We start from the raw sequence: 9846 nt of genomic DNA on the forward strand, positions 1-9846 counted from the left end.
TTCGATTCACCGGTGGTGCCGACGGGTGCAGGACGGGTTCACGGCTTTGCCTGCACTCCCTGCCGAGGAGGTGCAGAAGCAGACGAAAAAAGTGCAGGGCTGGTTCCGCCGATGGCGGAACCCACTTTGCACCGCTGTGAACTGGTTCAAGAGGTGCAGGCTGAATCGAATAGACCCTGAGCGTCCCCCTCTACAACGGCGCGTCTTCGAACTAAGGTGCAACCTCTACGCCAGAAACCACAACTGCCACATTTTTTTTTTTTTGCTTTTAGTATTTTAGAAAACGTTTATTGTTGTTATTTGCGGTACGTTCCCAGCTCGTATAACAGTTGTCTTTCAGAATTAACTTGCGACACCTGCGCCATACCGTAGCATCACTGGCAAAAAATAAAGACAGTGCGCATAAAAATTTTCCCTGGCATTAAACCGTGAGGCACTATATAAATTAGTTACCTGCATGTACACCTTAAGCACACCAATTCAATAAGTACTTGTGGTAATGCCTCAATCATATTTTAGGGAGTTATAATCATGCTTCATCAATTACTCTTCCCTGAGGCCGATTACGCGCAATAAATCAATAGCACAAGATCAAGAAGTGCAGCGGTAGGCCTGCTCGGCAAAAGAAACATATATTTTCTAAAAGACTGGCCCCTCCACGCCCACGGTGTCTTTAACTCTTAGCACCTGATGGTGCCGTTCGGTGCTTCGTTCCTCTCACATATTCTGCGACTAGAGGAATAAGCATCTGCGTCAAGAGTTGAAAAGCAGTAGGGCGTATGAAATGCCAACTATTCCAGGCTCCAGCGTCGTATCTTGGCTCATTTTACATAAAACGTTGGCGTGAGGATCTTAAGCTGTCACAGATTCATCACGTTCTTTGTGTTACGTATTACATATGTGAACACTCTGTACTCGCTGGGGTGACTAAGCAAAACAAGAGGAAACTTCGAAGGTTGATTCGCTAAGCCAATCTGTCGTTGGGTGCTCTAGAGTCCTCGCTTCCGGAGTATAAAGTGTTGCCACCAGACAATGTTCTCCCACTTAGCTTTATCTGGATATTTACACGCTTTTTGAAGAGCGAAGTGGTCTACATACACATAGCTTTTGAAACCCCCAGACTTTTTTTATAATTGCGGTTATTCCTGTCTGCGCTTTTATCGCCGGAACCGATTTTCGTTAGAAGTTTCGCTGAAGCCGCCTCACACCAGTGTCATATATAGCTGGACATTCGGAGTGCTGTGGATTAAGGGGGGTATACCCTGAAATAAACGCTACGTCACGTAATTGTGCCATTCCTTTGGTTCAGAGATATATTGTGGATACATGCATGTCCCAGGCGCACGTCCCTGTTCTTTGTTTAGTTAGGTCATGTGTTTCTCTTTCTTTTTAAGAATCCTTTCTGGCTCACGCGACGTTCATAATGCATCTTGTTCATAACCGTAGCACTCTACTATCTTTCGCGGGGAAAAAAAAATGACGATTCCTGCTGGTTATTTAATAGCCTTTACGGGTGCTTTGACAAGAAGATGATTGAAAGTGACCCAATTTTTAATGCTGCAAAGGAAGCCGCAGAAAAAGATGTTGCTGGGCGGGTTGGCCCTACTTGATGACGTGATTTTAGCCCTAAAAAGACAGGACAAGCGCACTCACACTCGCACTCACTAAAAACACAGGGCAAGCGCACTCAACTGATTTATTGCGGTGGGTTGCAAAGACGAACCGAGCGAACATAAAGACAATAGCACTTATCAGGCTAAGGACAATCGACACCAAAAAACTTATCTCGATCTCGTAAATGGAGATAGACGTGTCGCTGAGATTATCACTTCTCTCTTTTTTTTTCCATATGCCTCTAAAAGTTCCTGAGGTTTTCCGTTCCTACTTCCAGCCCGTGTAGCGAGGCTTCGGCGCACGGTAAGGATCCACAATTGGTTAAAACAACGCGAAACTCTGCAATAGGGGGGTTCTCATAGCCAAAGGTTAGCCTCTGCGGAATAAAAGCCTCAACATTTGAATTTGGTTCCTGCTTCTACCTAGAGCCCCACTTTTGTGACCGACACCCCCCCTCCTTGTCATACTTCGGTGGCTTTGCTTTCCAGTCATAAGATGCAGTGGTAATTACATTCGCTCTGCACCATATTTTCGGTCGCCAAGTCTCCAATAAGAATGGGGACGGCTGGGATCAGGAATTGGCTGGCCTTCAGAGTCGACCCCACAACGCCTCCCCCATTAACAGAGACATCACAGAATGGTCAGACGCCCTAGACAAGCTCTACCAGAAGAAGCAGACCCAAGTTGCCGGCCGACACCAAACCTGACGTCGACCTTCACCTCCTGCACATGCACACCTCAAACTGCACTTCCAAACCTACAGCTGCACTGTATACGAACTTGAAGGCAGAGCTTGAAGTTAGTACGCTCTTTTACGCTCAGGATGTGTACCGGGGCACCAACCGCTCTTGCCAACACTTTTTATCTGATTTGCTGCGGCAAAAGAGTTACTCAATTCCTGGCCCTGATGGGCAACAGTCCTGCATGGGAAGAGTTTCCGGAAAGTATCCTTGTCGATGCGTTACTGGGTGCCTGTTGCTCTTTCTGGGCCTTTGTGGGAGCGAGAACACTGAAGCCGGGAAGGATGAACTGACGGTACCTCACGGAGCCACTCATCTATGGTGCAGTTCGCTGCTGCACCCTTCCGCAGTTTGCGGTGGCACCCTTCTGGGTGTCATTACCACTGCCGAAGGCGTTGCCGACGCCTGCAGGATATTCCTGGGCACGAAGTATTGGCGTTATACAGCCTTTTCACTTCGTGAACGGGGGCTAATTACGCAAGCGCGTTGAATCTATGTATACCTATAAAGAGAAGTGCCCGGCTGACTGAATGACTGACTCATGCACTGACCAGCTGAGAATTTCAGAAGTACATTTGTGTCATGGCGTAGGGGCTCACTAAGGCAGGATTTTTCGAAATTATACCCCTAACCGAGGAAAAGGTTTTTTTCCCCGGGGCTTCCCCTCCGAGCCGCAGCAGCGCTGAGGATCTGACCCCGGGGATCTTCAACCGACAAACTCGACTTCCGATACAAAAACTGTAGTTTATTTGCAGTCCAGCGGGCGACTAAGAAATACACTGTTTGGGTGGAGCCCGAAGACGGCGGGCTCCGCCCGAGCATGAGTTCTAGCTGTTTCCCATGACACACCCATGTATTGACCTAATTATGTACAACTACACGGTGGATTTTCCAATTATGACAAGTAATAGATAACTGAGCAAGTTATATACCCATTCGTGTAATTAGTATAGTGACCGAACCGGGCATCGCCGGTTACTGCCGCTAGTCCTTTATAAATGATTTGATTGTTTTGGCGGCTCCAGCGATGGAATGATTGTATACGGAAGCAGCGTACATTCCTGCTCGCAAAGCCTTGTCCAACACTACATTGTGGCCGTGCGCTACTCTGTGTGTGACACTTCGTTAAGCTTTCGAGTACGCATACAGGATTCATAGCGTGGGCACAGATTTCCCGTGGGGGACACTCCTAATGCTCGCACCGTAAGTGATTGCTGTGTGCACTTCGGTTTATGAAGCGTCTGTCAATACCCCACGGCGGGTACGTGCAAGTCTGCGGGGATGTATACCACTTTGCTGGAATAAGAGCAGCAACTTTCGGGTATGCGCCACACGGCCTGAGCTTAGGCCTAACGCTTTGCTTCGAAGTCTTTCCACGTCAGCCGGTATCCGCAGCTTCAAGTACTACTGAGCACAATACTCGCCAGGGACAGGATGCTTCTCTTTTTTCACAGCCGTGCACCGCGAACTCATAAACTTGCGGTCGTTTCCGTTCTTTTTCCCTTTTTTTTTGTAAATGGAAAGAGAGGATCTATGTTCAACCATACAACCATCTCCCACCCTGCCAGAACCTATGGACCAGGTTTGGGATTAGGCTGTGCCGGCATACATACTGTCTCTATTTTTTTTTTTGTATTTGGGATAGAATTCCCGTTGGCGTAAAAATAACCTATTAGAGGTAGAGATGGGTACCTGTTTCGTTTTTGCCCTTCCCTCTATTAGAAGCCTAAATTATTTGAACTCTCTTTTACCTGGCATCGTTGTACTATACTCTCGCCATGTTTTACGCTTATTTTAGGTGTCTTAATTGTCTTAATGTCCCTCACCATTATTAAATTGAGAACGCTTCACCGATAAATATGAACGCTAGCTTTGTACGAAGCTCGAGCAAAGCGGCCCAGCGTCATTAGGCCTAATACACATGCTTACGTGGTCACAGATCATGGTGTTTCGGGTAGTACCACTGGCTTCATACGTTTGGAGAGGCGATAACGATAATGATTTGCTGCCCGAGCTTGTAATTGAGGATGCCATCCAGAAGGGTGGACAGTAGGGCGAGTTGGTGGTCTAACATTGTGGCGAAGCCGCGTGGCTTAACGAGTACACCAAAAGAAGAAATTGACAGGTTTCCTTCTTTGTGTGTATTCGTTAAGCCGCACAGTTTCGCCACAACATTAGATGATTTTATCACTGGAACTGGCTCGATGATGATGAAAACACTCTTTTTGGTGGTCGGTCCCCCTAAACCGGGAGTCCGTTAGAATTTGCTTCAGCTCTTGCCCTTGCCATCACCTCCTGCTGAACCTTCGGGTCATTGGCCTCGAGGGCATACCATGGCGCCATCAACGAGTGACGTCACTTATATGACGCCGGGTTGTCGTCGTCTGCCAGAACACATTTCCTGTGGTTATGCGACCGTGTGTTTTTCTGTTCTGTAGTACAAAAATCAAAAGGCTGAGATTGGCGGAAAATTTTAACGCGAGAACTACCCTTATTTAAAACGCTACCTTTTGCACTACGCCCTGTTTCAGGCGGAGGAAACATTCCCACTCACGGTTCAATTAAGTGCATTAATTTAGAAGGTGCCGCTTCAGGTCCTTTGTTGGCGTATGTTGCCGACAATTGAATTTCATCCCGACACACTCGGTTGCAAAATTATTCGCACGCACGGAAAGTTCAGCCGCACGAGTAACACTGCAGGCAATGTTGACAGAAGGTTGATGTCCACGGCGAAATAGTTCACCATGGGAAAAAAAATTAGAGCCAACACGGATTGTAGGCGGGCCAGTTGGTACACAGCTGAGTTACAAACAGCGCAGGAACAGGACGATAGGAAGATCACACAAACACGGCGCTGACTAACAACTGGGGTCCAATGCTCTAAAACGAGAGGCAGCCATTTTGAGACGACGGGGTGCATGGCGCCATGCAAATGCATGTGTTTCGGGGTTGGGGCGCCACTTTGCGCTGTTTCAGGACGCCAGTGTATCCCTGCAGAAAAGCACTGTGTCAAGGGCACGAAGCGACAAGCAAAACGACGGAGGACAGTGTGTGTCGCTTTGTGTGGTTCGCTATGTTGGGGTTTAGCTACATTGGGGATTTGCTATGTTGAATTGTAAGGAGAGTGGCGCGATTTCAACGTCACATACTAAGGGCACACACGATTGGTGGGTAGAGACAATGACGTTTTATTATGGCGTGTCTACGATAAACACGGCGCAGGCTGTAGTGCGGCGCACAGGTGGCCGGCGAAGAGCCCGCGGCATAACGCAACGTCCGGGGCAGAGAGACGCCGCGCGCGAAAGAGGCGGCGGCGTTGGAGAGGAGAATAGAGTGGGGCTGCAACAATGCTGCCCCAGAAGAGGGCCATGATTCACCGTGCAACGGACAATGTGGAAAATCCAGCTTACAAAACCCAAACTTACACCAATTTCTTTAAAGCCGGCTTTGCATCTACGCACAAAGGCCTTGCTGGAAAGACAATTCTTGGGGGAAATATAAGCCGTCTTATACCAAAATATGGAGGCCCTGGGAATGTTTTCATTTTCTAACTTCTGGAGATCACGAAAAAAGTTCGTCCGCTCAGGGTTGGTTTTGGAGCAGTTCATAATGAAGTGATCAATGTCACCAGTCACACTGCACGAGGGGCACAAAGGGGATGAAACAATGTTGATTTTATGTAGCCAAGCTGGTGTACGGGCTGAGTCTGTTCTTACTCGGTGGAGCAGGCAGGCTTCGGCTCTTTTCAGGCCCTTCGTCACGACTGGTTGATGTACTGGTCGCCACAGCTGCCTAAAGTGCTCGCGAACGGTCTGTTTCTGTATGCGTTGGAAATCGCACCGCGTTTGCACCGTCCTTGTAGAAGATAAGGCGTCCTTGGCTAAGCTGTCAGCATGTTCGTTTCCCGCTACACCGACGTGCGACGGGATCCACTGGAATTGCACGGTGAAGCCTTCATGCTTAAGCCGCTTTAGTAGAAGTAGGGATCGCTGACAGGTCTTTTCAACAGGTATACCCCGCTGCAATAGGTGAAGGGCTTATCGGAGGACATTATTTTTCCTAGGGACCACTGGATTGTGCGAAGAGATGTGTCTCATCTCCTACTCGGGTTCTTGCAGTCCACAAGACTAAGTGAAGTGTGGTGACATTGCGTGTCTGTTATTTTAGGACTAAGTGAGGTGTTATGACTTTGAGAGATTTGATATGGTATTGGGGACGATTAGGCGGAGCAATTGCCGGCAGCTATGCAAGGCTAAGTCCACCTTATTCAACAATACTTACTACTACTACTACTACTACTGTTTTCATTTCCTATGAATTTTTTTTGCGCGCTGAAAATTGATGGTATAGGCTCGGTCTGTCGCCGGAGGCGATCTGCTGTATATTAGCCACAGACAGCTTCGCTGTAAAAGTCATAGCCATTTGATATGCACAGCTAGCAACTATACTCGCCCATACGCGGGCGCTGACATCGCTTATGGGTGGTTTATAAAGGCTTCAGGAGAGAGACGGAGAGAATATTTTATTCAGAGATAGATGGGGAAAAGGAGTTGTAGTGATCAGCGTTGCGAGATCCAGAGGCCTCGGTCCAGGTTTCTGCTGACGGAGTACTGAATGAAGTCAGACGGCGTACTGAATGAAGTCAAGTTGCTCCTCTTGTCTCCTAGGTGAGATCAGCTACTCTAATGCATATACTGTTTCCTAATTCGCTGCTGCGGCGACGTTCGCACGGCAAAACGATCTATTGCCACAGCTACAAAAATATGTCGTTTTGCCAAACGAGCGGCGCCGCAGCAGCGAATCCGCACGAAAATTCGCACAGTGTAGAACGGGCTTTCTGTAGAAGTGTGCACTTTGTTGTCAGTGACACTTTTGTTGCCCTGATGAGAAATCTTCTCGCTTTCAACAGCGGAGCAGTTGCACAAGCCGTAAGTACGCCGTTGCAGGAAAAAGTACCAAGAAAATGAAACGCGTTCGTAAGCGCGTGCCACGCGGCGACCACCGAGTGCCCGGATCGCACAGTAGCTTTAGCAAAAAAAAAAAAAAAAAAAAAACTCCAGCGCTACTGTCCCACGCATGTAAAAAAAAAAAAAAAAACTCCGGCCCTTATGCTAAAATGAAAAACCCCCTCTTGGGAGAGGTCACCGCGGCCAGCGCATTCTCGAGAAGCCATTATGGATAATTGGAGACATAGTTACCGATGTGCCAATCCTTCCTGAGACGCGAATTGCAGATCCCGCCACCGCTGCCTCGATTCGATGACGAAAATCTGGTGGAAGTCTACAATGCTGAGGATGACTTTGCATCCACCAGTCGCCGCGAAGAAGACGACGATATCTTTGATGCATATGACGACGATGACTAGCACCGCAACTACGCAAATAAACAATGATTCTGAAACTTGACTATGCGTCCGGCATTGCTCGCTTACAACAGCTTCGCCATTCAAGTCTTGCGCATGAGAGCAAGCTTCCCTGAATTTTTAGGTGCGGAGTACCTTAGGACGCACAATGTCCGTCCGTGTCCGTGCGCAATAGCACTTACAATCGCAAAAAATCACACAGGCACCGGCAGGATTCGAGCCTGTGTCTGGTAGACCAGACAGAGTTAGCGTCAGACGTCTTACGAATCGGGCTACGACCGTGGGTTAGTACCCGAGAGTCAAACGGCTTACTCCCTCGCCTGTAATGGTGCGGAGTACCTCAGGGCGTCCCAATGTCCGTCCGCGTCCATCCGTGCGCACGCCATCAAGCGAAAATCAAGCGAAATTCGATTTGAGCCGTGAGTTGCAGTTTCATTTAGGGAATAATCAAGGTGCAACTCACGGCTCAAATCGAATGACGGTCGGGGCGCAAATTGGATGTCACTCGGGACACAACTTGGATGTCATTTCGAGTCCCCGAGACAAGAAACAAGCAACCTGGATTCGGGACCGAACTCGAGTAGAAGATAACATAAATAGATGTTCAAATCAAGAAAAATAAATGGACTTTGGCTGGCCTTGTGGTACGACGAACTCACAACACGTGGACCACGAGGGCAACAGAATGGACGCCGAGAAACAGAGCTAGAAGAAGAAGAAGGCCATTAACTCGATGAAGGGACGAAATAAGAAAATTCGGAAGCCACAAATGCTCTCGGGAAGCGCAGGACGAAAGGGGGTGGAGGTCAATGGGAGTGGCTTCGCCCCGCTGTGGTCCTAAACAGGTTGCTGTTGTTGATGATGAGACGATGATGACGAAAAATCATATGGAGGAGGTCGAGGTGCAACCTAAGCGCCCCCCCCCCCCCCCCTTCCCCGAGCAATATTTCTGGCTACGCCCCTTTAGGTTAGGGTGGGGTGGTTTCCCAGATGACGGATTTTGGCAACCATTTCTTGGAGACCGGACGAATGCGTCGAGGGCAAGCCTTTTCGTTTTCCAGTCCTCTGGCGTGGCAAGAAATCCAGCCCAGGAGGGTTTGTAGCAAATTATGCATCCCGTACAGGCTCGCTTTTCCTTTATACGTTTGAATAGGTGTGCCGCCGAGCGGACTGTGTAACCGGAGTCTAACAGTCGGCACGCTTCTTGATGCCAATGGCGCATAGTTCCGCTTATTCTGCGGAGCTGAACTGTTTATTGCCTCCTGTGTAAGTTCTGCTAAGTCCGTCCTAGCGACAGCCCACGAGGTGCCTTTTCCCTCCGCATCACTGTATGCATGCTTTTGCTGGGGTTCTCTTTCCGGTTTCTTGTTGAAATTTTTTTTATTTATTTTATTTACAAATACTGCTGGCCAGAGGCCAAAGCAGGAGGGGCAAGATAATACAGTTATTATATACAACATTTGAATACAACATCAACAAAAGAATGAAGAAAATAGAAAGTGGAAAGCGTTACATTTTTATACAAAATAAATGAAAGGTAAGAGAGGGGAGGGAAACGCGGAACAGTTGCAATAGTTAGAAAAACAATTTCGAATTTCGGCGTAAATAAGCTCAGGGGAGTGTAAAGTGCTTGCAGGCCAACCGTTCCACTCTTCAATGGTACTAGGAAAAAAATAAAATTTGAACAAGTTAGTACGAGCAAAATATGGTGTTAAAGAAAGTGCGTGTGAATGCCGGGTCTGACGTGTTCTTAGTGGTATAAGGTAGGGGTCGGGGTTCAGAGCAAGCTTGTAGTTTGAAAGGAAGTACTAAAATTTTAGGTGCTAGAATCTGCGTCTTGACTACAAAGATGGGATACCATTTGAAAGCATAACATTAGTGACAGAACTACCAGGCTTATAGAGAGAATAAATGAAACGAACTGCCCTCCGATGAATTTTTTCTACTGCATCAATGTTAGTTTTAGTATAAGGATCCCATGCATATTCTAATTTGGGGAGTATCAAGGATTGGTAAGCTAAGTGTTTCACTTTCGTAGGAGCATCCTTAAGTTTGTGTCTTAGCATGTATAATTTGCAGAAAGCTGCGGAAGAAACTTGTTTAATGTGGGAATTCCAATTTAAATAATTT

The sequence above is a fragment of the Haemaphysalis longicornis genome, unplaced genomic scaffold, assembly GCF_048455015.1.
Source record: "Haemaphysalis longicornis isolate Haplotype H1 unplaced genomic scaffold, Haemaphysalis longicornis Haplotype H1 scaffold_3, whole genome shotgun sequence".
In the NCBI taxonomy this organism is placed as follows: Eukaryota; Metazoa; Arthropoda; class Arachnida; order Ixodida; family Ixodidae; genus Haemaphysalis; species Haemaphysalis longicornis.